Genomic DNA, 26,023 nt, shown 5'->3' on the forward strand with positions numbered 1-26,023 from the left:
GTAGTGCCCGCCTCCTGATGGCGTTAACCTTTACCCTGAGTTCACCTGTTCGCCCGTGATTATTCCCAATCTAGCAGCCGAGCGTTAAGCAGCGTAAGTTTTTAAGTTCGCAAGGCCCCGCAAGAACAAATATTATTTGTATTTATTAATATTATTGTGTTCGTCTCGTCAAATCTGACCAACCCTTTTTACCGGGGTAAGAATTTATATATTATTTTCTGTGATGTCTACTTTATTACTTGTAATTTTAACGTGTTACTTTATGATTTTATGACTCTGTAAAATATTAAAAATTATATTTCCAAAATGTTTGGCATTATTGACTGAATTCTTGAATGTAATTCCAGTTCAAATCGTGCGACGAATAATAAACCAGGTATTTCAACCATTTGAAGGACTCTGACTTATATAATGGATTTCTCTAGATTTTTTGATGAAACGGATGAAACATTTTCCTTTCCGTGTAAGCCGAGTTTGTTTATTTTCAAATTATTTAAAGAATACAGCTCTATTTAAATGAACCAGACGTATTAATTAAAATTGTTGTATTTCAGCCTTGACGGAGCTAGTTATTCACGTTATTCTGAATTTCAAATATGTCATATTGGCCGCGGCGGTTTTAATTATTTTCTGTGGCCTTGATCGCTGCTGCAGGGTTATTCAGATGATGAAATACCCGATCAAGCTCATATGTTGCATCTGTGGATTGTTTAGGAGAATGATATGCGTATGCGCAGCCAAACCCAAGAAGGATCAACCTCTAAACATTAACGATGTTGATGTCGAAAAAGGAATAACGGAAACGACAGAAGCAAAAGTGTAAATAAATATTGTTCTAAGTAAGAAATAAATAGATTCCCTTTTGAATAAAATAGGTTTTAAGATCATAGCAGAAAATTCAACTGAAACTTTGATTTTCCCTGATCCCAGATTTTCAGACGACAAAAAATTCTTAGTGGATATTTGTAATCTGGAGAAACAAAATTGTTATTAGAAAATAATCTCGGAGCTTGGCCGAAACAAAAACAAATACACCAGTTATAGATGGCGCTACCGTTTACTTGCGAAATAAATTCAATTTTAATTCTTTTACGCGGCGATTTCTGACTCAATCCTGCCACCGTGAATTCTTTCTTAATTTGCTTTCTTTTGACGTGCTGAAAACCAAAAACGGTCCAGCCATTCGCCGTGGAATCGTGAAAACCTCCTGTTTGAATTTTATAAAATCTTTTCCAACGTTTCCACAGCGATTGGCTGGACTGATTTTGGTTTTCAGCACGTCAAAAGAAAGCATAATAAGTGAAGAATGTGCACAGTTCCAGGATTGAGTCTGAAATCACAGCGGAAATGCTTTAAAATTAAATTAATTACGAAAGTATACGATGGCGGGTTTATACAACTGGTGTGTATTGCCCGTATAATGGATTTTTGAATGAACCGCATTTTTATTTCCGTTGTAGTGCCCGCCACCTGGTGGCGTTAACCTTTACCCTGAGTTTACCTGTGCGCCCGTGCGCACTGCAAGTGATTATTCCCAATCCAGCAGCCGAGCGTTAAGCATCTAAAGTTTTTAAGCTCGCAAGGCCCCGCAAGAAGAATACAAAATTATTTATATTTATTAATATTGTGTTCATCTCGTCAAAGCTGACCAACCCATTTTACCGGGGTAAGATTTGTTTTATTAATTAATTTATTTATTTGCTGTGAGATCAATTGTAATTTTAAATACTTCAAATTCTTTTTATTGTATTCCAAAATGTTTGGCATTATTGACTGAATTCTTGTATGAAATTCCAGTTCGAATCACACGGGACGAACAACAAATTTCTGGCATTTCAACCATTTGAAGGACTCTGACTTACATAATGGATTTCTCAAGATTTTTGAGAGAAACATTTTCCTTTTTATCGGGTAGGTCGGGTTTGCTTATTTTCAAATTATTTAAAGAATATAAAGAATACATGATTGTTAAAAATCCAGACATATTAATTTAAATTGTTTTATTTTAGACTGGAATAAGCTAGTTGATGAGTATTCCGGATATGTCAAATTCCCAGCGAGCAGAGGGGTAACCGCGGTCACTTTTCGGTCACCTGACAAAAGTTGAACAAAATGTGGTTTTGCAATGTAGGCATGATCCTGATTCATGTTTCATTGGAATTTTTTTGAAATTTGGCTTGGATCATGCAAATTTTGAGTGCCCAGTCTCGGGCACCAAATGGGCACCTTTCGGTTACCCGGAGCGGGCAGGGGGTCACTTGTGGTCACTTGAAAAAATTTAAAATAAGGGTGGTTTTGCATTTCAGGCATGATCCTGAATGATGTTTCATCGGATTTTTTTCGAAATTTGGCTCGGATAACCGAAATTGCCTGTGCCCAGTCTTGGGCACCCATCGGGCACCTTTTGGTTACCCGGAGCGGGCAGGGGGTCACTTGCGGTCACCTAACAAAATTAAAACTAAGAGTGATTTTGCATTTCAGGCATGATCCTGAATCATGTTTCATTAAATTTTTGTCGAAATTTTGCTTGGATCCCCGAAATTGCCAGTGCCCAGTCTTGGGCACCCATCGGGCACCTTTCGGATACTCGGAGTGGGCAGGCGATTAACTATGGTCACTTGCGGTCACCTGAAAAAAATTAAACTAAGGGCGGTTTTGCATTTCAGGCATGACCCTGAACCTGGCTTGGTTGGAATTATTTAATATTTGGCTGGGATCACCTAAAATTGCCAGTGCCCAGTCGTGGGCAGCCATCGGGCAGCTTTCGGGTAACTCGGATAGGATAACTGCATGCGGTGTGACCGGTTCATGAACTGTTTTCGTAAAATTTTGGGCACAGAAAAAATATTATTATGGTTATTGTAGGATTGAATAATAAATTTTTATGCATTTTAATCTGATTGCTAAAAAGGGGCAACTTTTGGCTACCCAATGGTTAACCGATGCGCGGGCACTTTTTTCCTTTACTCGTTTTACCCTCAAATTTTGTCAAATTTTCGTCACCGCAGGTTTTAACTTATTTTGGAAAATATTTTTGTAGAAGTAGTTAAAGTACAGAAATAAATAAAAAAAAAACTTTGATAACCAAAATGGGTTACCCAATGGTTAACCAATGGGTAACCTCAGAACCACCATATAAATTCTTGAGTTCGTGTTTCGTAAAAATAATTTTTTTTAAATTTATTTGGTTATAACACTAATTAGCATTTCAAACTATTTAAATTAACTCGTATTGAGCACTTATTTTAGCTCAGCATTATCGCGCGCGCGTTTCTTTGTTACACTCGTCGGCCGCGCGTGTGGCGCCACTGTCGGCAGCAGCACCAGCTGCTGCCGGCTGCCTCTGGCTCAGTGACTGTAAACAAACATGACGGTTGAGACGCGCTGATTGCATCATCAATGTCAGCAGAGTATTTCGCCGTGTTTTCGGTTGCATTATGGCAAATCGAACACATCAACGGGTTCTTGGACGGATTGTGGATGTTCCTGATGTTCCGAAAGGTAAGGGTATATCATTGAATTTGCATTATATTTGCGCGGTGTACCAAAATACGCGCGCGTAGACACACCGGCATCAAAATATATTCGTATTAAATTGCTTTAAATTCATCCTTGTGTCGTCAGGCTTGCACCGCGTCCCGCCCTGATGATGTCCTCTGATTGGGAATAGCTGCCTGAACGCGATGGCCATCCGGATGACAAGCCTGGAAAACTTGACAAAACTCCGGCCGCAGTATCCGCAGGTATGCAGTTGAATTCACGGCGATATTATTGAGTGGTTAATTAATACTCTGTATTTTATTTTGCAGGGTTTGTCTGCTGTTTTGTTTCCATTTTCGGCTGTCATGAAATGGATGGGACCATGGACCCCAAAGATGAAAAGCAACGGCCATGTTTGACAGGATAAGTGCTTTTGGACGCTGGAAGACAGGAGTAGGGATATTGAGTGGTTTTCTTTGTATGTTTTATGGCATTTCTTGTGTTTAAATCTTTAAAATCAATTTTAACAAGGCTCAAATTTTCTGCTCATATAGCATACATTGACTTAACAAATGTTTGCAACAACTGAATGAAATTCCAATAACTATTTTTATGATTTAGTTTGTGTTTGCGGCATATTTTAAGTTTAGGTTTGCATTCTCTAGATGAATATTTCTAGATTTCCCTGACAACTAATTGTGGACACAACTAATTTTTTTAATTTAATACTCTGATAATGATCTCATAAGTTTAAAAATAACAATTGCTAAAGCCTTAAATGTTTCAATTCAATAACAATAGATGGTGCCACTGGTATACTTCTGATTTTAATTCCCTCTCATTGTGTTTTTTTTTTTTATTAAATACTGCTGCTGTGCCTTCTGGACTAAAAATAATTCATTTTAATGTGCTCAAAACCAAAATCAGTTACGCCAATCACCCTAGAAACATCAGCACATTGAAAACAAATGTAATTACACTTCGATGACGATTAGCTTAACTGTTTTGTTGTCCAGCACATCAAATATAATTATTTTAAGGGTTGAATGTTGAATGCACAGCAGCAGAGGACCGTGGAATCTTATTAAAATCAAGAGTAACAGCTGCTGGCATACAAGGGGAATTCCCAACTGCTGGTAAACTCGTACAATTTTTAGAATCAGCCAACATTATCCGCTCTATTACTGCATCACCTCAAAAATTAATGTGCTATTATGGTTGTAACTCTATAAAGTCTTATTAATTTGTAATTGTGCTGTTTTCTGCAGTCTATTGTACGCTTTTTTGGTGTTGAAATTGAAATATTGTTGTTTACATTTATAAATTTATTTCTTTAATTGTAATTGCTTATTCTGTTATTGAAATGTGGAATGTAACTTAACTGCATTAGGTATAACCTTCGAATTTTCACGGCCAAACCTAGTTTTCAATTGTGAACGACTTTTAATTCGCAGGTCGAAGGTCATGGTCACCTTTCTTTTTTGAAAATTCAATATTAAGGGATGATAGCCCTCTCAGATTTTTTGGGGTTTGCCCGTGAAAATCTGCACAAGCACACCAAGTTTTAGAGGTGCCAAAATAGTTTGCTGTAATTTGAAAATGAAAGTTGAAATACGGCTCGATGCCGCTCGATCGAGCATGGCCTTCGGTCAGCGAGTTCGCCTATCATTCGGCGATGATGTTTTAATCCATTCCATTTGATAAGGCACGACAAGAGGACCAAGGATAGACACAGTTAGGTCATAATCAACCTTCAGGGTCTGAACCTGACGAGACCCTGAGATAATAATTTCGAAAATGTCCAATTTCTGAATCATGGTGTCTTTTTATAGGTTTTGGCCTCTGTACAGCTCAAAAATACTGCCTAAACTGCCGAATGACAATCCTGAAACCAATTCTTGAAATAATTGTGGAAGCCATTAATCCTGACGTGATGTTTAAAAGTGTTAAAATTTGAAATCGGCAGTTTTGACTTTATATTTGATCTGTAGACCGGTGATAACCTACGGAAAGACACCAAGCTTGATGAAATTTGATATTTTAAAAAAAATTATCTCAGGGTCACGTCAGGTAAAGACCCTGAAGGTCGGTATCGACCTTAGAATGTCTACCCTGGGCCCTCTTGATGTGTCTAACAAAATGGAATGGGTAAAAATATTTTCGACGAATGATTGGCGAACTCGCCGACTAAAGGCCGTGCTCGATCGAGCGGCATCGAGCCGGATTTTAATTTTCAAATTCAAATTACAGCAAAACTACTGTTGCACCTTTGAAACTTGGTGAGCTTGTGTAGAATTTCAAGGGCTACAATTCAGCCCTGAACCCCAAAAAGATCTAAGGGTTGTATCATCCCTTAATTTTGAATTTTTGAGTAAAGGTTGCAAAAGGTGACCTTGACCTTTGCCCTGCGAATTTTTTGTAGGTTGAAAAGTTGTTCATGGTGGAAAACTAGGATAGAAAATGAAAATTTCAAGGTGATAACTTAACCCAGTAAAGAGTTACAGTCCACCCTTCATTCACATAATTTGATTTTCAGGGATTTTTAAAAATAGGGATCTTCAAATTTGATGAAAAAAATGTATTATTTAATTGTACTTTAATTGTTGTATGAATATCATCCAATAAAAGTGCTGCCCATCTAGCTGCCCACTGAGGGTAACCCCAAGCGGGCACCCAATGGTTACCTTTTGGCTACCTCTTACCTAGGGCTGTCATTTTGCGCTACAAATTTATCTTTTTTAACGAACAGAGTCAATCGACCTGCCACCTGACAGCCCTAGATAAAAGGTAGCCAAAAGGTAACCATTGGCTGCCCACTGGTGGTAACCTCAGCCGGGCACCCGATGGTTAGCTTTTGGTCAACGAATATTCTCGGCTTCTCATTTATTACGCTCCCTGAATTCAGGTATACCTTAAATGTACATAAAACGAGATTCTATGAAAGGTCATTTAATGGGTGCCCATTTGGTGCCCGAATTCTGGGCATGACCACTCGCGGGTGCCCGAAGGGTTGGACATGCGGTATAACCAATGGGTGCCCATCTGGGTGCCCACGGGGGGTAGCCGGGTGACCGAACGCGGGCACCCAATGGGCACCTTTTGGTTGACTTTTTTCTCGGTGGGTTGGTCGTGCTGTTTTTATCGATTTTCTTTTGCCTTCATTTCTGCTGCTGGATTTATAAGTTGATTGAAAACGTGATCGAGCTCATATTTAGCATCTGTGGTGCGTGTAGGAAAATATGTTGCGCATGCGCAGCCGAACCTGAATGTGAGTATCATCATCCTCCTCCTCCAGACAACGCGGACTCTGATGACGAAAACGAAAGAGCAGACACAAAAGTGTAATTTATGTGCTAAGAAATGATGGATTCTTTTTTGAATAAATTATATTTTAGATCTTAGCAGGAAATTCAACTGAAACTTTGATTTTCCCCGATCCCAGATTCTACTCCAAAGAAACAAATATTTAATCTCGGAGCTTGGCCGAAACAAAAGAAAATTTCATGAGATTAATTGAACAATTCATATTAGGAAATAATAAAAATGTGACGCATTTTTACGCTATTAAAAGCGGGGAAAGATTAAAAATTGAGACAAAGCACGTTAAAGAATTAAAGAGGACCAGTCGATTCGGGGAATTCTGAAGAGAAGCAACGCAATCTCAAAAATGAAAGCTCCCTGGCTGGTGATTATTGTGCTTCTCGGCGTCTACAGTGGAATTGCATTGCACGATTGTGAGTAAATTGTTTTTATTTTTAATTTTCAGTGAGAATATAATTTCATTATTATTTTTTCCGTTACAGACGGGCCAGCGGACTCAACCTTCTGTTTCAATGAACTCGTAATTTTGAACGACGAGCACGACTCGGCATTTTACCTGACTGACGCGATTATTTACGATTTGTGGGACAACTCGACCGATTTTTGGTGCGCCTTCATGGTGTGGAGCCAGGACCCACTCGCTGTTGTCTTTCAAAATTTCAATTTGAGGCTGAATCCTTTCACCAAATATTGCGTCGACTTCATTCAAGTAATTTAAGATTTAATTTAAAACGTTTCCCAAATTTAGTTTTTCAGATTGCGAATCATCCAGCAGAAAATTTCACTCAACGATGTGGAAACTTGAGCGCTTTGACTTACAGAGGCAACGAAAGAGCGAAGAACAGTCCGTACCTGAACTTTCAGGGACCGGCATTGGTCTACGTTGAACTTTCGATAGGAAAGGAAGTTCTAACCATAAGGCCGCAGTTCAAATTCAGCGTTTCATTTACAGCTTGGAAAGGTATAAGGTCAAATAAAGGAATGATTTTTATATTGATTAAATTCTAGACTGCAGTCAGGAAGATTTACCCTTGAGCTACACCTCTTGCGGAAAAACTAATAAGTGCATTTGGGCAGGTTCCTTCCTTAACGGAAGGGTCAACTGCCCCTTCAACGGCTGTTTGGATGAATTTATCTGCACTAAAGGTATTCCAAATTAACCAGTTGCATAAACCCTCAGTGTTTGAAGCCGCCAACAGATGGCGCCACCGAATACTTAAAAACATTAAGGCATTTCCGCTACGATTTCAGACTCAATCTAGCTACTGTGCATTGTTCACTTAATATGCTTTCTTTTGACGAGCTGAAAACCAAAATTAGTTCAGCCAATCGCCGGAGAATCCTGAAAAACTATTTTTTTATATATATTAAATCTTCTCCAACGTTTCAACAGCAAATGGCTCAACTGATTTTGATTTTCAGCACGTCAACAGAAAGAAAATTAAGAATTCACAGTGGCAGGATAGAGCCTAAAATCGCAGCGGAAATGCCTCAATATTTTATGTACATTTAGTGGCGCCATCTGTTGGAGGCTTCGAACACTAAGGGTTTATAAAACTGGTATAATCAATACAATTTATTTATTTTTCAGATCCAGTTCCAACTTTTTGGGAGTTGCTTTTCACATTTAACGTGCTTGACCTGCCATTACTGGCATTTGTTGGATTGTGCGTTTATTTATGTCGAAAATACTGTTGCGGAAAAAACCAGAGGAACACCTCCGAGTCCGAGAGTGCACCGCCAGTTGAAGAGCATCCTCCAACAACGTGCGAAACAATTGTTTAGAAGACAATACGGAACTTTAGGTCATTTATTGATTATTGTTCATCGATCAACAATTGAAACAATTTTCAATAATTGTCCCATTGAACTATTAATCCACTTTAAAGAGAAGATTAATAAATAATTGTTTGTTTATTGGTAACAATAACATTGAAGCTTCTATTTATTTATTAAGACAAGCGACAGATTAATTTTAATTGTTTTATTTCGGTCAATGACTGAAAGATCATTGATCGAATCATATTTATTATCATGACCCGGATAATTTTTTATGTATGGTTTGTGCTTTTCGCAGAGAATCCTCCGCCTGTGTCTCTAAACAATGCGAATGTCGATGTCGAAAACGGAGCAACAGTTGCAGAAGAATAATTTTAGTGTGTTTGAATAGCAATTGTTTTAGATCTTAGCCGAAAGTTCAAATTGAACCTTTGATTTAGACCAAAAAAGAGAGGAGATTTTATTATAAAGAAACAAATGAAAATTCAATGAGATTATTTGACAAAGACAAATTTACAACTAGGAGTGGGGAAAGATTGAGACAAAGCACGCTAAAGAATTAAAGAGAACAGCAATCAGTCAATTCAGGGAACTCTGAAGCGAAGCAACGCATTGTCCAAAATGAAAGCTTTCTGGCTGATGATTGTGCTTCTTGGCGTCTTCAATGAAATTGCATCGATTGATTGTGAGTAACTGTTACCTTTAAATCAGAATCACAAGATTCATCTCAGCTTTCCGAATTTGAGAAGATATCTGATGCAATTTAAATTTATTTTCATTACAGACGCGTCTAAGAACTACTTGACCTTTTGTTCAAAAGAACATCACACATATATTACAATGATCCCTAACGCAGATTTGTCTGCATTTTGCCTGACTGACACGCGTATTTACGAGTTGTGGGATAACTCGACCGATTTTTTGTGTTCCTTTGAGGTGCACGGCGTGAACCCAATCGCTATTGTCCTTGAGAATATTAATTTACGACAGGATCCTTCTACCAAAGATTGCATCGACTTCATTCAAGTAATATAAGATTTATAATAAGAAGAGTTTCAACTGTTACGTTTTTTAGTTTCGGAGTTCTCCATATGAAGATTTCGCTCAATTTTGTGGAAACTTGAGCGCTTTGACTTACAAAGGCAACGAAACAGCGAAGAACAGTCCGTACCTGAACTTTCCGCATGGAGTCTACGTTCAACTTTCGATAAGAAAGGAAGTTCTAACAATAAGGTCGAAGTTCAAATTCAGCGTTTCATTTACAGCTTGGAAAGGTGAGTTCAAATAAGGAATGATTCTAGATTTAAATTAATTTAAGTCTAGACTACAGTCAGAATGACTTGCCATTGGACTACGTCCCTTGCGGAAAAACTAATACGTGCATTTGGAACGGTCTCTTTTGTGACGGAAGCGTCAACTGCCCCTTCAACGGCTTTTTAGATGAAACTTCCTGCGCACGCATTAAAGGTATTTCAAGCAGAATTGTGATACAATGACCAACTTTGACGAAGTTCCTGAGCCCACCAATCGATTCCTGAAGGTCGAATTAGGTTATGTAGATTTTTTTCCGAACGAAAAGTCTAGCGCGACGTGCGAACTCTTTTCCCGCCAAAACAATATGAATGCGAGAGCTGCGCATGCGTCAGAGCTGGCTGGATCTGACAAAGAAGTCATTAGTACAGGAGGACTCTCTGCAAGTGCTCAAACCAGTTCTGACGCATGCGCAGCTCTCGCATTCATATTGTTTTGGCGGGAAAAAAAGTTCACGCGTCGCGCTTGATGTTTTCTTCGGAAAAAATAGTTTTTAACCTAATTCGACCCTCAGGAATCGATTGGTGAGCTCAGAAACTTCGTCAAAGACGGTCTTTACTGAACATATAATATTTATTTTTTCAAATCCAGCTCCAAAACCGACTTTTTGGGAGGTGCTTTTCACATTTGAAATCCTCGACTTGCTATTGCTGGCATTTGTTGGATTGTGCGTTTATTTATGTCGAAAATACTGTTGCGGAAAAAACCAGAGGAACACCTCCGAGTCAGAGAGTGCACCGCCAGTTGAAGAGCATCCTCCAACAACGGGCGAAACAATTGTTTAGAAGACAATACGGAACTTTAGGTCATTTATTGATTATTGTTCATCGATCAACAATTTAAACAATTTTCAATAATTGTCCCATTGAACTATTAATCCACTTTAAAGAAAAGATTAATAAATATTTGTTTGTTTATTGGTAACAATAACATTGAAGCTTCTATTTATTTATTAAGACAAGCGACAGATTAATTTTAATTGTTTTATTTCGGTCAATGACTAGAAAGATCATTGATCGAATCTCGAATCACATTTATGATTCATTTATTATCATGACCCGGATAATTTTTTTATTTGTGGTTTGTGTTTTTCGCAGAGAATCCTCAGCCTGTGTCTCTAAACAATGCGAATGTCGATGTCGAAAACGGAGCAACAGTTGCAGAAGAAATTTTTTAGTGTGTTTGAATAAAAATTGTTTGAGATCTTAGCAGAAAATTCAATTGGAACTTTGATTTAGATCAAAAAAAGAGAGGAGATTTTACTATTAAGAAACAAATGAAAATTCAATGAGATTATTTGACAAAGACAAATTTACAACTAGGAGTGGGGAAAGATTGAGACAAAGCACGCTAAAGAATTAAAGAGAACAGTAATCAGTCAATTCAGGGAACTCTGAAGCGAAGCAACGCATTGTCCAAAATGAAAGCTTTCTGGCTGATGATTGTGCTTCTTGGCGTCTTCAATGAAATTGCATCGATTGATTGTGAGTAACAGTTACCTTTAAATCAGAATCACACGATTCATCTCAGCTTTCCGATTTTGAGAAGATTTCTGATGTAATTTAAATTTATTTTCGTTACAGACACGCGTAAGAACTACTTGATCTTTTGTTCAAAAGGACTCACACATCTTACAACTATCCCTAACGCTCATTCCTCTGCATTTTGCCTGACTGACACGGATATTTACGAGTTTTGGGATGGCTCGACCGATTTATTGTGTTCCTTTGAGCTGCAGAGCGCGAACCCAATCGCTGTGGTCCTTGAGAATATTAATTTACGACAGGATCCTTCTACCAAAGATTGCATCGACTTCATTCAAGTAATATAATAAGATTTATAAAAAGAAGAGTTTCAAATGTTACGTTTTTTAGTTTCGGAGTTCTCTAGATGAAAATTTCACTCAATTTTGTGGAAACTTGAGCGCTGTGACTTACAAAGGCAACGAAACAGCGAAGAACAGTCCGTACCTGAACTTTCCGCATGGAGTCTACGTTGAACTTTCGATAAGAAAGGAAGTTCTAACAATTAGGTCAAAGTTCAAATTCAGCATTTCATTTACAGCTTGGAAAGGTGAGTTCAAATAAGGAATGATTCTAGATTTAAATTATTTTAAGTCTAGACTGCAGTCAGGAAGACTTGCCATTGGACTTCGTCCCTTGCGGAAAAACTAATACGTGCATTTGGAACGGTCTCTTTTGTGACGGAAGCGTCAACTGCCCCTTCAACGGCTTTTTAGATGAAACCTCCTGCGCACACAAAGGTATTTCAAACAGAATTGTGATACAATGACCACCTTTGACGAAGTACCTGAGCCCACCAATCGATTCCTGAAAGTCGAATTAGGTAACAAACCGTCAAGCGCGATGCGCGAACTCTTTTTCCCGCCAAAACAATATGAATGCGAGAGCTGCGCATGCGTGAGAGCTGTCTGGATCTGACAAAGAAGTCATTCCTACAGGCGGTCTTTCTGCAAGTGCTCAAACCAGTTCTGACGCATGCGCACTTGTCGTATTCATATTGTCTTGGTGGGAAAAAAATTTCGCACGTCGCGCTTGATGTTTTGTTTAGAAAAAATATTTTTTAACCTGATTCGACCCTCAGGAATCGATTGGTGAGCTCAGAAACTTCGTCAAAGACAGTCTTTACTGAACATGTAATATTTATTTTTTCCAATCCAGCACCAAAACCGACTTTCTGGGAGGTGCTTTTCACATTTGAAATCCTCGACTTGCCATTGCTGGCATTTGTTGGATTGTGCGTTTATTTATGTCGAAAATACTGTTGCGGGAACAGGACGAGGACCCCCTCCGAGAGTGCACCGCCAATTGAAGAGCCTAGTGCTCCACCAATGCGCGAAACGGAACTTTGAACCATTCAATTTTTGTTTGTTAGTTATGTATAAATAATTAATTAAAACTTTGAACTCATCTCTGCAGTCTTTAATTTTTTCCATTTGCATTCTCATCAAACACAGGGTGTTATTTTTCTTGGCATCGGTTTTCGAAAAATTTAATTAAACGCCGCGTGGAGAAAGTTTTGCATTCTTGGGAGGCAGCGAGCCGAAACAAAAGGGGAGAATGAATGTAAGTAGAGTGTGTGTTTGTACCTGTTGCAGGAATTCAACTGATTAAAAGTTGGCCCAACGACGCGATTGTTGGCTGTCAGCACAAACTTGGTGCCGAATTTAATCCGGGCCGCAGCGGAAACAAACGTTTCTGAAGGTGAATAACGAAAAATGGATTTTTTGCCGCATTTCCTTTGCTCTTTGGCGCAGCGAGAAGAAAAAAAATGTTCAACCGCAGTGAATATCCCTCTCGTTTTCTTTCTTCAGCGGTTAAATAATAGGAAGCGGCCGGGCTCATTTCGCCGGCTGCTCCCTTATCGCTCGCCTGCATAAACACACCCCCCGACCGACCTATTTTTCCTCTTTTGCCCCGGGGCGCCTCCAGACACGCCAAAAAAGCTTCTTTCAGACGTGAAGAATGTTCACAACGGATATTATTAATTCTTAACATGTTAGAAATATATTTTGAATTTAAAGGAAAGACAAATTGCAATTTAAATTTCAATACGAAAAAATTTTCATAAAAATAGTTTCCGTTCCGCACAATAAATATTTGTCTTTTTATTTCTTTGATACCAGCTGATTAGCCCGGTAATTGGCGAATCGACCGTTAGATGGCTCATCAGGCGAATGGAAATGAAACAAAATACGCAGGAATGAAATTATTAGGTCGGCACGCCTCTTTTTTGACGCTTCAGATTGGCCGCTGGACTGTCTCCTGATTGGCCTCCATTATTTCGACGCCATATTCAATTCTGACCGGCGGGAACCAACACAGATCGCAATCAGGCTCCCGGTGTTTTGTTTTAAATTTTAAATCATTGCTATTTTAAAACTACCAAAAATAATTTATTTGTTTCTATTTATACCTTTCCTTAATTTATTTTCCCCCTAGAGAGTGTGTGACAGTTATTTATACAATTTAACTGTCTCGTGTCTCGTCGTGGGATTTATTTATATTTTTCCGAGCATTAAGGGCGTCCACGCACGCACGCACCGCACACCTTCCTTTTCTTTGGACGTGCAGATGCGGTGCAGCCGAGGGGAGAAAATTGAGGAAAGCAGGTGTGTTCGCATAAATTGAAGGCGCAGCTCTTGCTCTCGCTGCATGGGGAGAGAGCAGGCAAAGAAATCGCCGTAGTTCTACGCGCGATACGCCGCGTGCCCTGCTTTCCCTGCTTGGAATCGTGTTTCCGTCCTCGACAAAAGGATCAACTCACGCTTGTCGCTTCTTCATCTTCCACACACACTCACTCACTCAGGCGCTATATATTAGATTTGCTTTTTTCCTTCGATCCTAATGCGGATTCTCTCAACAGAAAAAATCCAATTATGGCTCGGGATTCATATTTTTTGCTTTGGAAATGCATTTTTTCTAAAGGGAAAGCTTTTCTATTGGCCTTAGAAGAGATTTATAAATTTATTTGGTACGAAAAATATTAAATTTCATTCCTGGAGCCCAAATTTAGAGGAAAAATGTGCAAAAATATGTGTATTTTTAATTTAAAAAAATTAAACGACATGAAAAGTTAACCCTAACCGACTAATTTTTTATGTACTTGTGGCCAAAAGGGCCCCAAAATCCATTTTTTCTAAATTTTACCAGTTACGCCCCCTTTTTGAGCAAAGGTAATCAATTTAGCACTCCCAGAGTGAGAAAAATAATGAAAATTTATTAGCGAGAAGACAAAAAAAGTTCGTTAGAGTCTTGAAAGTAATTTTTTATTTTTTCAAAAATTGCAGATTTTCGAAAGAGGTCTGGTTTTGCCTGATTAAAATTCACCAGTTCTTAGTAGCGTCAAAAACTGCCTAAATTCAGAAAGCTGATTAGATTTCCAGTATTTTTCCTATTTAAAATGAACTAATTTCGCACAAAATTTATTTGGAAATTTCAACTGGACGTTAGAGAACCTTTAAAATTTTTAGGGAGCAATTCAATCCCCAAAAATTATTTAAATTTATTCGAGAATCATCCCAGAAGAATTATTTCTTTCATTTTAAAATAATTTCCATGCAATTCAAGTGTTCCCCTCAATTTGGCTCATATTTCGCACAAGTCGCCGCTGTGAAATTGCACTTTTGGCCATTACTCGAACCGAAATTGCGTGTTTCAGCGCTGCCTTCTCGACTGCTGCGAAAACAAATATTTCGGCGGACGCGGAGATGGGGCCGCACGTGCGTGAGACGGCCGTTCGCAGCAGCCGCGCGCGCGCTCCATTCCAACTTTTTCGTCTGAAAAATGGCCCTCGAGAGCGTCTTTTCCTCCGGCTGACCTTTCCAAACGAAAAGAAGAAAAGGAAATAAAAGGCGCGCCGCCACATTTTTTGCCTCGCCGCCGCCGTCGTCGTCGCCGCGGCGAACAGACGAAAATTAAATTTACGCTCGATTGCGCACTCTGTCAGAAATGAATTCGCGCGAGAGGTTGGCGTAAACAACGAATTTATTTCTTGCCGTGCAATTGGAAATTTTATTAGAAAATGGTATTTTCGTAAAATTAGTCCAGAGGAAGTGCAAAATTGATTTTAAATCACATATATGCTGATATAAATTATTTTTAAATGTTTTAATTAAGAGTATGAATAAAAATCGTTTTAATTTTAAATTTCCCGCTGATTTTGGCACCTGCCACGCCCCCTTTTATTCGACTCCCATGGTTTAAACTCCCATGGAACCAAAATTAACAATTTTATTTCAATTTTCGTCCATGACGATTTTTTTCTCTCAAAATTGAACCTCAAAGGATTATAAAATTTCAGATATGCCTTTTTTAGGACAAATAAAGATAATGAACAAGTTTTCCTTCTTAAGAATTGTTAAAAATGTCCGAGAGCAAAAGCAGAGGAACAATCGATAAACTTTGGAGGCAAAAGTTTCGGTCTTTTGTTGCGAGAAAGAAAGAAATAAATAGAATTCGAAAAAATTAATCAAAATTCCCTAAGCTCAGGCCGACAATACCTATACGCACAAAGCCTTTCTTCTCGCGGTGGGTTCTACGACCACCAGCTGCAGCAAATTCAGAAATTCCTTGAGCAAATATCCTAAAAATGTCTACGCACAAAGGAGGGAAAGCCAAATTTAAACCCGCGCAACTTAACAAGACAATTGGACTTTATTAATTTACTCTAAACAGTACACAAGAAAGAATACAACGCGGATCACTAGAATTCCGTTTCCGACGCCTCCGAACTGATATCACTCGCTCCCTTCTGGACCATAAACCCTACGTCGCTCCGCCACTGCCGAAACTGGCAGAAATTAGCAGCAGCCTGACCGCTCACTCGCCGACATCTGAAATTGATTCCTAAGTGGCGGCCCACAACTTACTGCCCCAAACTACCTTAAAGTCCACGGCACGGCCCTGCGACGGAAGTCCTCGGCGTTGCCCACGAGCCCTCCAAAAGTGATCTCCTACCTTGTCTAATTACGCTGTCCGACTTCGGCCTGCCCACACAAACACAAAATCAGTTACAGGAATTTACTTGGCTCCAGAGATCTTACTCGTTTAACTCGTGGACTTCGCTTCTCCTCGTTCCGTCCTTGTTCGGGTTTTTATACGGTCCTTTCTCCTCCTGCGTCTAGCTCCTCCTCGTTCTCCACGTTAACCCCTTCCTGTGCCTGTCGTCTTTTGAGAGGGTAGCTTTACTCCCCTAAGAAAGAAGAAGGTTATCCCCTTAGCACCCTCATCCCCACTTCCTTAAAGCGCCCCTGCCCTTGCATCACACCACTTTCCGGTTTTATTGCAATTTTCTCGGCAAAGTTTCGGCGAGCGGAAGCGCCATACCCGCCGCACGGCGCCTTTGCTCTTTCTGCGAAATTTAAATAATCCGGCTCGAAGTTTCTCTCCGGCAGCGGCAGCGGCGGCGGCGGCGGCGGATCAAAAAGAGGATGAAACTTTTCACTTTGGCGGTCGACCAATAAAATAACTAATTACGTCGAGTGTGTGTGTCGCAGATGCGCGCAATTTGAATTCGGCGCAAAGTTTGCAGCTCTAACGCGAAATGAGTTGCAGAATGAATATACGCGCGCAGACGACGAGAAGGAAGATTGCTCTCGAGATTGCACTCGGCCTTTTACGAGTTAACAGCGAAAAATGGGCGTAATCCATTGATGAAATGAAGCCCATTTGTCCGCCGTCCCACCTTTATTGCCGCTCTTTCCACCCAGTTTATCGCCCGTTTTCGCACCTTCTGCAGCAGCTCTCAAGGACTAAAGAGAGGAATTCAAGGGAAAAAACCCGCACCGTACACAGCAGGTAATTTTTACCGAAAGAATATACATAAAAATTACCACTGGGGTCAGGATTCACGCGACGCACAAACATGGCGTCTGGTAGAATACGCGGGAAAGCTAAATAACGTAAAATGAAATTAGCTTGGAAAATTTATCGTGCTTTACTTGTTATTTCTTAACTAACAGCTGATTAGCCCGGTAATTGGCAAATCGGCCGTTAGATGGCACATCAGGCCAATGAAAAAATGTAACGAAATGCGCGGGAATAAAATTATTAGCTCGGCACACCTCTTTTTCGACGCTTCAGGTTGGCCGCTGGACTGTCTCCTAATTGGCCTCCAACATTTCGACGTCATTTTGACTTCTGACGGGCAAGAACCAAACCTAGATCGCAAACTGACCCCCGGCGGGAATTACGACTGCGCAAAAGGTTTTAAATTGGGTCACGCATGCGCAGTGATGAGTTTCAGCCTCCTTGTGAGATTTAGAAGCGATCTGAACGTACTGCGCATGCTTAAGTTGCGCCCAAGTTTACTGCGCAGCTTCAAAATCTGTGAACTTTTCAAGCTGACTGACTGGCCTTCATTTTTTCGACGCCATATTGACTTATGACCTGCGGGAACCAACACAAATCGTAAAACGGACCATGAGTCCAATTTAAAATTATCTCTAAACAAAAACAGACTTCTATTTCTATTCGTAATTTAATACTTTTGATTAAAGTTCAATTGAAAGTTCAGGCCTCTCATCTTGCTTTCAAGACCCATTTTATTCTGACTTGTTTAGCTCGCGTTCGAAGGAGGCCGGAGCGTAATTAAGTCAAGTACGGCGGCACTAATTAAAAATTAATTTAACAAGAAGCCTTTTCTTCTTTTCTTTTCCTCTGTCGTCACGAGAAGAAGGGTTGCCAGCGAAAAGGCCCAAAAGGGCGGAACAAAGGGGCCAAATTTGATGCCGGCAGAGAGCAGAATTTTCTATCTAAAAAGAAATTCTGCTGGTATAATATTTTATTTCTGTTATTTCTAGTTCGTCATGCGTGGCAGGAGATCAAAAAGGGATTTCGAGCTGATAAACTAAATATTTTGCTTGTTGGGCGAATTTTTTTATTTTAATTTATTTGGAGGCTTTGCGTTTTGCGTGCGTTTAATTAGTAAAAAGTGGCGAGTGGTGTCTGTATGCGGGGATGGTGCCGGGGGCGGAAAGGGGTGCAAATCCGGTGTGCGGCGATAATCAGCTTAGCGCTTCATAATTTGGCGCCGAGATGCAGATTACTCGCCGTTTGTTTGCGTTTTGATGCGCTCCTGCTTTTAATTCACTCTCCCCGTGCCGAAAATTCGAGTCTGATATTGAAAATAAATCGAAATCATGATTAAAAGCAAAAAAGTCGTTCCCATGGGGATGGAAAGGGTGGTATGAATTATTTTTAAGGGTGTTAAATATTAAAATATTAAATGAAAGGCCAGAAAAACGAGAAAAAAAAATTTCCAGATCAAAAATAATGATAATATTTGACAGAAAGTTTTTGGTTTTAATTAAATCCATCGTAAATCTTTCTTTCGAATAAAATTACGATTAACGGTTCGCAGAAAGTCGAAGTTTGGCCCGAGGGCGAAGTCGGGTGTCGGGTTCGTGGGGCAAGGTCGACACAAAAGATTAATTGGCGGGCGCGGCGCGATGATCGCCGCCATTATATTGCGTCTTCTCGGCCGCGCGCCGATTAATTGTCGTGGTCCGGTGATTAATGCGCGCTCGCTGCGGCGGAATGCTCAACAACAATCGCGTGCGGTGCAGCTAGGCCTTTTCTTCTCAATTTATATTTTATATCGGACCGAGAGACCAATAAATTGGGATAACACAAACTAGGGCCGCAGGCAGCAGTGGAGTAAATCGAATTCTTGTTAAGACAGTTATTAAATGCCTTGTTGCGGTTCGAAGAGATCGCAATTTTTTGCTTTTTAAGGGTCTCATTAGCCGGATAATTGTTCTTTTGTAGAAAAAAATTGTCTGGAATTATTAGGAAAATTTATCATGAAAATTCCTTCGGCACAATGAATATTTTTGTTGTTATTTCTTTAATAACAGCTGATTTGCCCGGTAATTGGCCAATCGACCGTTAGATGGCACATCAGGATAATGGAAATGAAAATAAATACGCGGGAATTAAATTATTTGGTCGGCACGCCTCTTTTTCGACACTTCTGATTGGCCGCTGGACTGACTTCTGATTGGCCTCCATTATTTCGACGCCATTTCGACTTCTGAACGGCGGAAACTAACACAGATCGCAGTCCGGACTCCAGTGGGTATTTTTCTAAATCTATTATGTAACAACGAAACTTCGTTTTTAAACGTACTTATGGAAATTTACTTTTAACATCACTTTAAAAATTTTATTAAGTGGAGACCAATTCTTCAGATTATTTTTTTTAAATTGTTGCCTTTTCGAATTACCAGAATAAAACAACAGTGTTTCACAACACGCAATAACTCGTTCTCTGCTTACATAGAATCTGGCCGTGGGCCAAAGGCAACAGCGATTATTACACTAGAACATCTCTGCATTCGCCTGCTCTCTTTTTCTCTCTCTCTCCCGTTCCCGATTAGATAAGAACAAGAAAATATATACACAAAAGCCTTGCAAATGCACTGCTTTTTCAGGCCGTTTGCATTTTATTGGCTGGCCGTTTGATTGAGGCGCGCGGCAGCCGTGCGTGAAATGATTTCACTGGTAAACACAGCGTGCTGCCGCCGCCGCCGCCGCTGCTTAATTCGGGGGATCGATTGTTGCGCGCCGAAACAGCTGTAGCTCCTCTCTCTCTCTCTCTCTCGCTCTCTCCCTCTGGTCGATACGCGCGCGCTTTTGCCACTTTTTTCTTTCCCTCGGCAGCGGCAGACAAATCACTCGTGGCGCTGCGACAAGTGGACAATGCCCCATTGTCTTTCCTTTTTGCCACTTCTCTCAAAGCCAATTGCGTTTCACGCCCTCAGCCGCCGAATTTCCTTTACCCCCTTTTTTAGGGGTGCAGATTAACTGAATGGGCTCAAGAGGAATTAACTTTTAACTACATTTTGGATTAATTCTTGAGAAAATTAAAAAGAGAATTTTATTTTGCAATTGGGAATACACCAAAGTAAAAAATTGGGGAATTAAAAGCTTAAATTCATGCGGAGTGTGCCACATAAAATATTTTGGAGATTATGAAAACCAGCACCATACTTTAAAAATCCGAAACGCCCCTTAAAAGTGGTCTAAGAGAGTCCATGGGACGTTTGATATAATTTAAAAGCTGGGTTTCGGGTTCATTTTCTAGAAATTCAAATTAAATTTGAAAAAAATTCAATTTTTTGTACGTATTGTGAGCGCCAAATCTCGAGTTCTAAGGGTCAGAAATGCAAAAACTGCACACCGTTCGACTCTACTCTACCTCCCCAAGACAACCGAAGGGTTAGGAAGGTGATCAAACCTTTTCCCCTTCCACCATATGCATTAAAATATCGAGAAAATCGTGTCATTTTGCATTTCAGCAAATTTATTCACCGTTAAAATCGCTCTTATATTAAAAAAACCTTCCCAAATTCAAACGGCTGTCTAGGAGAGGTTAAGACGAGTTGGACAGTGTGCAGCTTTTAAAATTCTGACGGTAAAAACCTGAGATTTAGCGTTGACAATGTGGCAAAAATAAAAAAAACTTTAGTATTTTTGTCAATATTGTCAACGCCAAATCTTGAGTTCTAATAACTGTCAGAATTGTAAAAACTTCACACCATTCGACTCGTCTCGATCTCCCCTGAACAGCCAAATGGTTTTGAGGGTGATCAACCCTCTTCCACCCTATGCTTTGAAGTTGAGAAAAAATTCACGTCATATTGCATTTTCAGCAAACTTATTCACTGGTCTCAACCCTCTAAAATTAACAAAAATCCACCCCTAATTCCATCGGCTATCTAGGGTAGGTTAAGGCGAGTTGAGCAGTGTGCAGTTTTTAAAATTCTTACAGTTAAAACCCTTTATTTGGTGATTACAATTTTGGCAAAAATAAAATTTTGTAAATTTTTCCAATATTGTCAACGTTAAATCTCGGGTTCTAAGGGTGAGAATTGCATTAACTGCACACCGTTCGACTCGTCTCGATCACCCTTAGACAGTCAATGGGTTTTAAGGGTGATCAATCCTCATCCCTCTCCCGCCCTATGCATCAAAGTAACGAGAAAATTGCGTCGTATTGCATTTTCAGCGAATTTATTCACTGTTAAAAACGCTCTTACATTGAAAAAAACCACCCTAAATTCAGGCGGCTTTCTAGGGAAGGTTGAGATAAGTCGAATGGTGTGCATTTTTAGCAATTCTGACAGTTAGAACCTGAGATTTGGCGATGGAAATTTTGGCAAAAATCGTAAATTTAAATTTTTCCCAATATTTTCAACGCCAAATCTCGAGTTCTAAAATTATCAGAAATGCGAAATTTACACGCCGTTCGACTTGGCTTGATCTCCCCTGGTGAGCTGAATATAGTTTTCGGGGTGCCAACCCCTCAATTTAAATTTTATTTGTAAATTAAAAACAAGAATTTGAAAATTTGTCTCTCCTGAGTTGAAAACAGGCGGATGGTAGTAAATCTGGCTGATTTAAAACAATTTAGAATGGCCAAGACACATATTAAAGAGGATCTGGGGTCATATGCCTGCGTTATGCCAGCCATTCTGGGCCGGCATGGAGCACGAAGCGCTAATAAGGAGGCGAAATTGCTTCCTGCTGCGTTGCACTGGGCCGGCCGAGCTAGAAAACGAGAGAGCGAGCGAGAGAGAGATAAAGGCCCATTCACCTGAAGAGCAGCTCACGCAAACAAACACGAGGGAAAGGAGAAAACGGCGCTCGTTCGGAGCCATTCGGACGCTGCGTGCGCGCGTCCGCGCCATTTAATTCCCGGGCCGCCGAGAGCGAGAGCAGAATTTATGCGGGCGCTGATTTACGAGCGGCGCTGATAAGACGCGCCATTAGCAGCGACGATGAGCCACCCTCTAATTATCCGAGTATAATCTCGCCGCAAAGCCACTCGGGCGCCAAAAAATACTCTGGCACCGCAACCGGCGGCCGACCCTCTCCTTTTCTCGTTCGCGCCGCTCGCCAATCCGTAAAAATTTATAACTCGTGTGTTGCTCTTTCGTAATGGCCATTTTTAATTAACAAATTGCCTCAAAGTGGAATAATTATAGCGATATTTTTATTTAAAAAATAATAAACCCTAAACGACTAAAATTATTTCATTTACTTTTGGCCAAAAGTATTCCAAATCTAATTTTTTCGAATTTTATTGGGTTTTTTGGGAAATTAACGAAATTAGTTGATTCCGGGGTGATAAAAATTACGGAAATTTAACAAGCGCTTCGCACGGGACGTTTGGTGCCGGGTGGTTTTTTGGGCAATTAAAAGATGGCCGAAGTAGCGTTGGAAAAATAGCGAAAAGAGGCTCTAGGACCGATTTCAGGGTTTGGTACCCTGAAAAAGGTCATCAGAGTGTATCAGGTGGTAGGGCTCGGTGAGACCTTTCGTTTAAGACCTTGTGACTTAAAATCCATCAATCCGTCGAATTATTTGAACATTTTGAGTTTTTCTTAAATTCAGACATTCAAAAAATCATATAAATTCTAAAAATGGTGTGATTTTGAAAAACTGAACACGAGAGTTCGTGTCCCATCAAGGGGCGTCGACTGGTTCAAAAATGCCCGCCGTAGGGTCCACAGGGCCGCCGCTGGGCCACAAAAACCACAATTTTGTAATGTCCGATTCACGTTTTTTCACTTTAAAAAATTAATAACTCGGCTTCTATGGGTCGTAGAGTCAAAAACCAATTTAGGTTGGACTCGCGGTAAAATTCTGCGTCGAATGGCCTTTAAAGCGGCCCCTGTACACCCACGCAGCAAAATCTACACAAAAGCCCATTTTTCTGAAGATTTTTTAATTAATTCCCCCAAGGGGTGGAGGGTGTTTGTGATTTTATTTTCATTTGTTTGGCACCGAGAGGCGTCAACTGGCCAGGTTTCTTGTCGAAATTTCCGTTTTAGAGTTTTTTTTTTTGCTTTTTTATAAAAAATTTCAGCTGGTTACCTTTATTACCTGTTAATAATATTCAATTTAAAAATACCTAAATAATGTATTTTTCTAACTGCTCATGTTCCTTAGGACCTAATCTGTATGAGTGTTAAAGGATTTTGCGGGGAAATTCACTTTAAAAAGTGCATTAGCGGCTTGGCAGTGATTTATGCGTTGCGATTCAATAAAAGCTTGTTTACAATTCTGCCTTTTATTTATGGCGCCCGCCCGTCCGTCCGCTGCCGCTGCGTTTCCCAGCAGCAGTTCGATTTGTGTTTTGATTAGCCAGCGAGCCAGCCAGCCAGCCGTCCAGAGCAAACTTGCCCGAGAGAAAAACTCTTTGTCGAGAACTCTCTTCGCAAAGTCACGACGGCGAAGACAACTTTTCTATCAATAGTGCTTTGAACAATATTTTAACATTTGCTGGTAATAAAAAAATGAATTATTCTGCATCGGATGATATACCGGAAAACGCGATCGGAGCGAGTCCGGAATAAAGCGTGGGATTTATTTTCGGGTGTGCGTAAACGTCAAGATTCAATTTGGCCGGCGGAACCGGCGGAACGCACTCGAGAGCAAACCGTCTGTCAACAGCAAACGGAAATGTTTATTTATGTGTGCGCGTGTTATCGAACGAGACGCGCACTTGACAAATTGCGTTCCGCCGAATCGAAATTGACGAAATAAACGAGGCCCCAGGCAAAATATGAGAAGATATACATATCAGACGACTGATCGGAAAACGCAGAGGAAATTTCTCGTTTAACTCGATTATGTAAATAGCAGAAAAGGTAATTATTGCGCGTTTATTTGTTTTTCTTTAATTAGAAAAATAGTGCTGGTAAAGAGCGAACAATTAATGAAGCGGAAAAATAGTGTGTATTTTCCCGCAAAATCCTTTAATACACATACAGGGTAAATTATTGGAGAAAAATCTGCTAAACGGGAAAAAACTGGAAATTTAATCAGCTTTCTGAATTTAGGCAGTTTTGGACGCTAATATCAACTGGTGAGTTTTAATGAGGCCAGATACAGAGACAAACACCCTCCGGCCCATATGAGACCTATTAAAAAAATCTCCAGAAAAATTGGCTTTTGTGTGGATCTCGCTGCGGGGGAGGGCAGGGGCCGCTTTTAGAGCCATTCGACGCACAATTTTACCGCCAGTCCAACCAATATTGGTTTTTTACTCTACGACCCATAGGAGCAGAGTTATTAATTTTTTTAAATTGAAAAAACGTGAATTGGACATTACAAAATTGTGGGTTTCGGGGCCCAGCGGCGGCCCTGTCAACCCTACGGCGATGATTGTTGCACCAGTCGACGCCCCTCGATGGAACACGAACTCTCGTGTTCAGTTTTTCGAAATCGGACCATTTTTAGAATGAATACGATTTTTTGAATGTCCCAATTTCAGAAAAACTCAAAATTGTCGAATAATTCGACGGATTGATGGATCTTAAGTCACAAGGTCTTAAACGAAAGGTCTCGCCGAGCTCTATCACCTGATGTACCCTGATGACCTTTATCAGGGTAGTAACCCTGAAATCGGTTCCAGGGCCACTTTTCGCGATTTTTTTAACAAAACTAACTTTTAATCGCCAAAAAATCACCCAGCACCAAACGTCAAGTGCGAAGCACTTGTTAAATTCTTACCCAGGAAGTAATTAATTTCCCTTGTTCAAAATTCGAAAATAAATAGTAAATTCAATATAAAAAAATAGTTTTAATCTAGTACCCATTATTTCTAATCAACTTCCGAGCGAAAAAAACGTGAGATCGAGCGGAATTAGTTGGAAGAGCACTGCTCTGATGAGATGAAAGAAGAGAAGCGAAAAAAACCGGAGCCAGTGGGTGTGTGTGTGTGTGTCGCACGAGAGAATCGACGCGGATCTCTTTCTTGGCGGCAAATAAACCGCCGGCAGGCTTATCTCTCGCTTGCTTTCTTCCTTTCCAGCCCGAATAAACAAGCGAGATCCGAGAGAAGCGTCAAATTAAAAATTCCATTAGCTGCAGCTCGCACTGATTTATCTCTTTTCTCGCTCTTTCTCTCCCGCCTGAGTAAACAAATCCGGGAAATCGCTCCGAAGACGCACGACATATTTTTTTCAGAATTTGAAATATTTATTTTCGGCTCGAGGGGATAAAAACGATCGATTGAAATTGGGCCGGAAAACAATCGCGGCGCGGATCAAACAAACTAAAAAACAAACAGGGTGCAGCGAGAGAGAGGAATCAAGCTATCGATTCGGGCCAAACAAAAGCAGCCAGCGGAGTTTTCTTTCTCTCTCAACTGTGTGTGTGTGTTGCTCTAGCCGAGGGCGAATCTTTTTCTATAAACTTCCTGCTTCACTCTGGCTTGTAAACTTGGTTTGTTGCTTCTTTTGACGCGGCGAGAGGTACAGTACGAAGTTTCCATTAGGCCAATGAATTAAACATCCGAGCAAGACATTTTTTGGATGCAATCTCCTCCGGAAAATTTAATTGCAAAATTCATGCAGAGATTTTCAGAAAAATTTGGACAGTATTTTTCTGAATTTAACCTTTATTATTAGTTTAAATTTGACAGGAACATTAAAATTTAATTCAAATAATTTTAACATCACTTTGAATAATTCATGATTAATTTTGCAGCCAATTTACATATTTTTAAAGGATGTTTTTGTATTAATTTTACCACTAAAACTAACCTAAAATTACAGGAAATCGATATTTTAATCTAAATATAGAAACATAAATATTTA

At 40.0% G+C, this 26,023-nt stretch overlaps 1 protein-coding gene and 2 long non-coding RNA genes across 3 annotated transcripts in view; 1 reads left to right on the forward strand and 2 right to left on the reverse strand.

Moving 5' to 3' along the window:
• Positions 1-26,023, reverse strand: part of wry (weary) — a 372,986-nt gene that overhangs the window by 305,239 nt on the left and 41,724 nt on the right. The gene's annotated exons all lie outside the window — the stretch shown is intronic.
• Positions 2,986-6,343, forward strand: LOC135937743 (uncharacterized). Its single transcript, XR_010574544.1, has 3 exons — positions 2,986-3,501; positions 3,625-3,743; positions 3,810-6,343. It is a non-coding gene; the product is annotated as an uncharacterized LOC135937743 (long non-coding RNA).
• LOC135937136 (uncharacterized) lies at positions 16,049-16,666 on the reverse strand. The gene is made up of 3 exons (XR_010574457.1): positions 16,457-16,666; positions 16,296-16,399; positions 16,049-16,246 (listed from the first exon to the last, which is right to left on the reverse strand). It is a non-coding gene; the product is annotated as an uncharacterized LOC135937136 (long non-coding RNA).

Source organism: Cloeon dipterum, chromosome 2 (genome assembly GCF_949628265.1).
Source record: "Cloeon dipterum chromosome 2, ieCloDipt1.1, whole genome shotgun sequence".
Classification (NCBI taxonomy): Eukaryota; Metazoa; Arthropoda; class Insecta; order Ephemeroptera; family Baetidae; genus Cloeon; species Cloeon dipterum.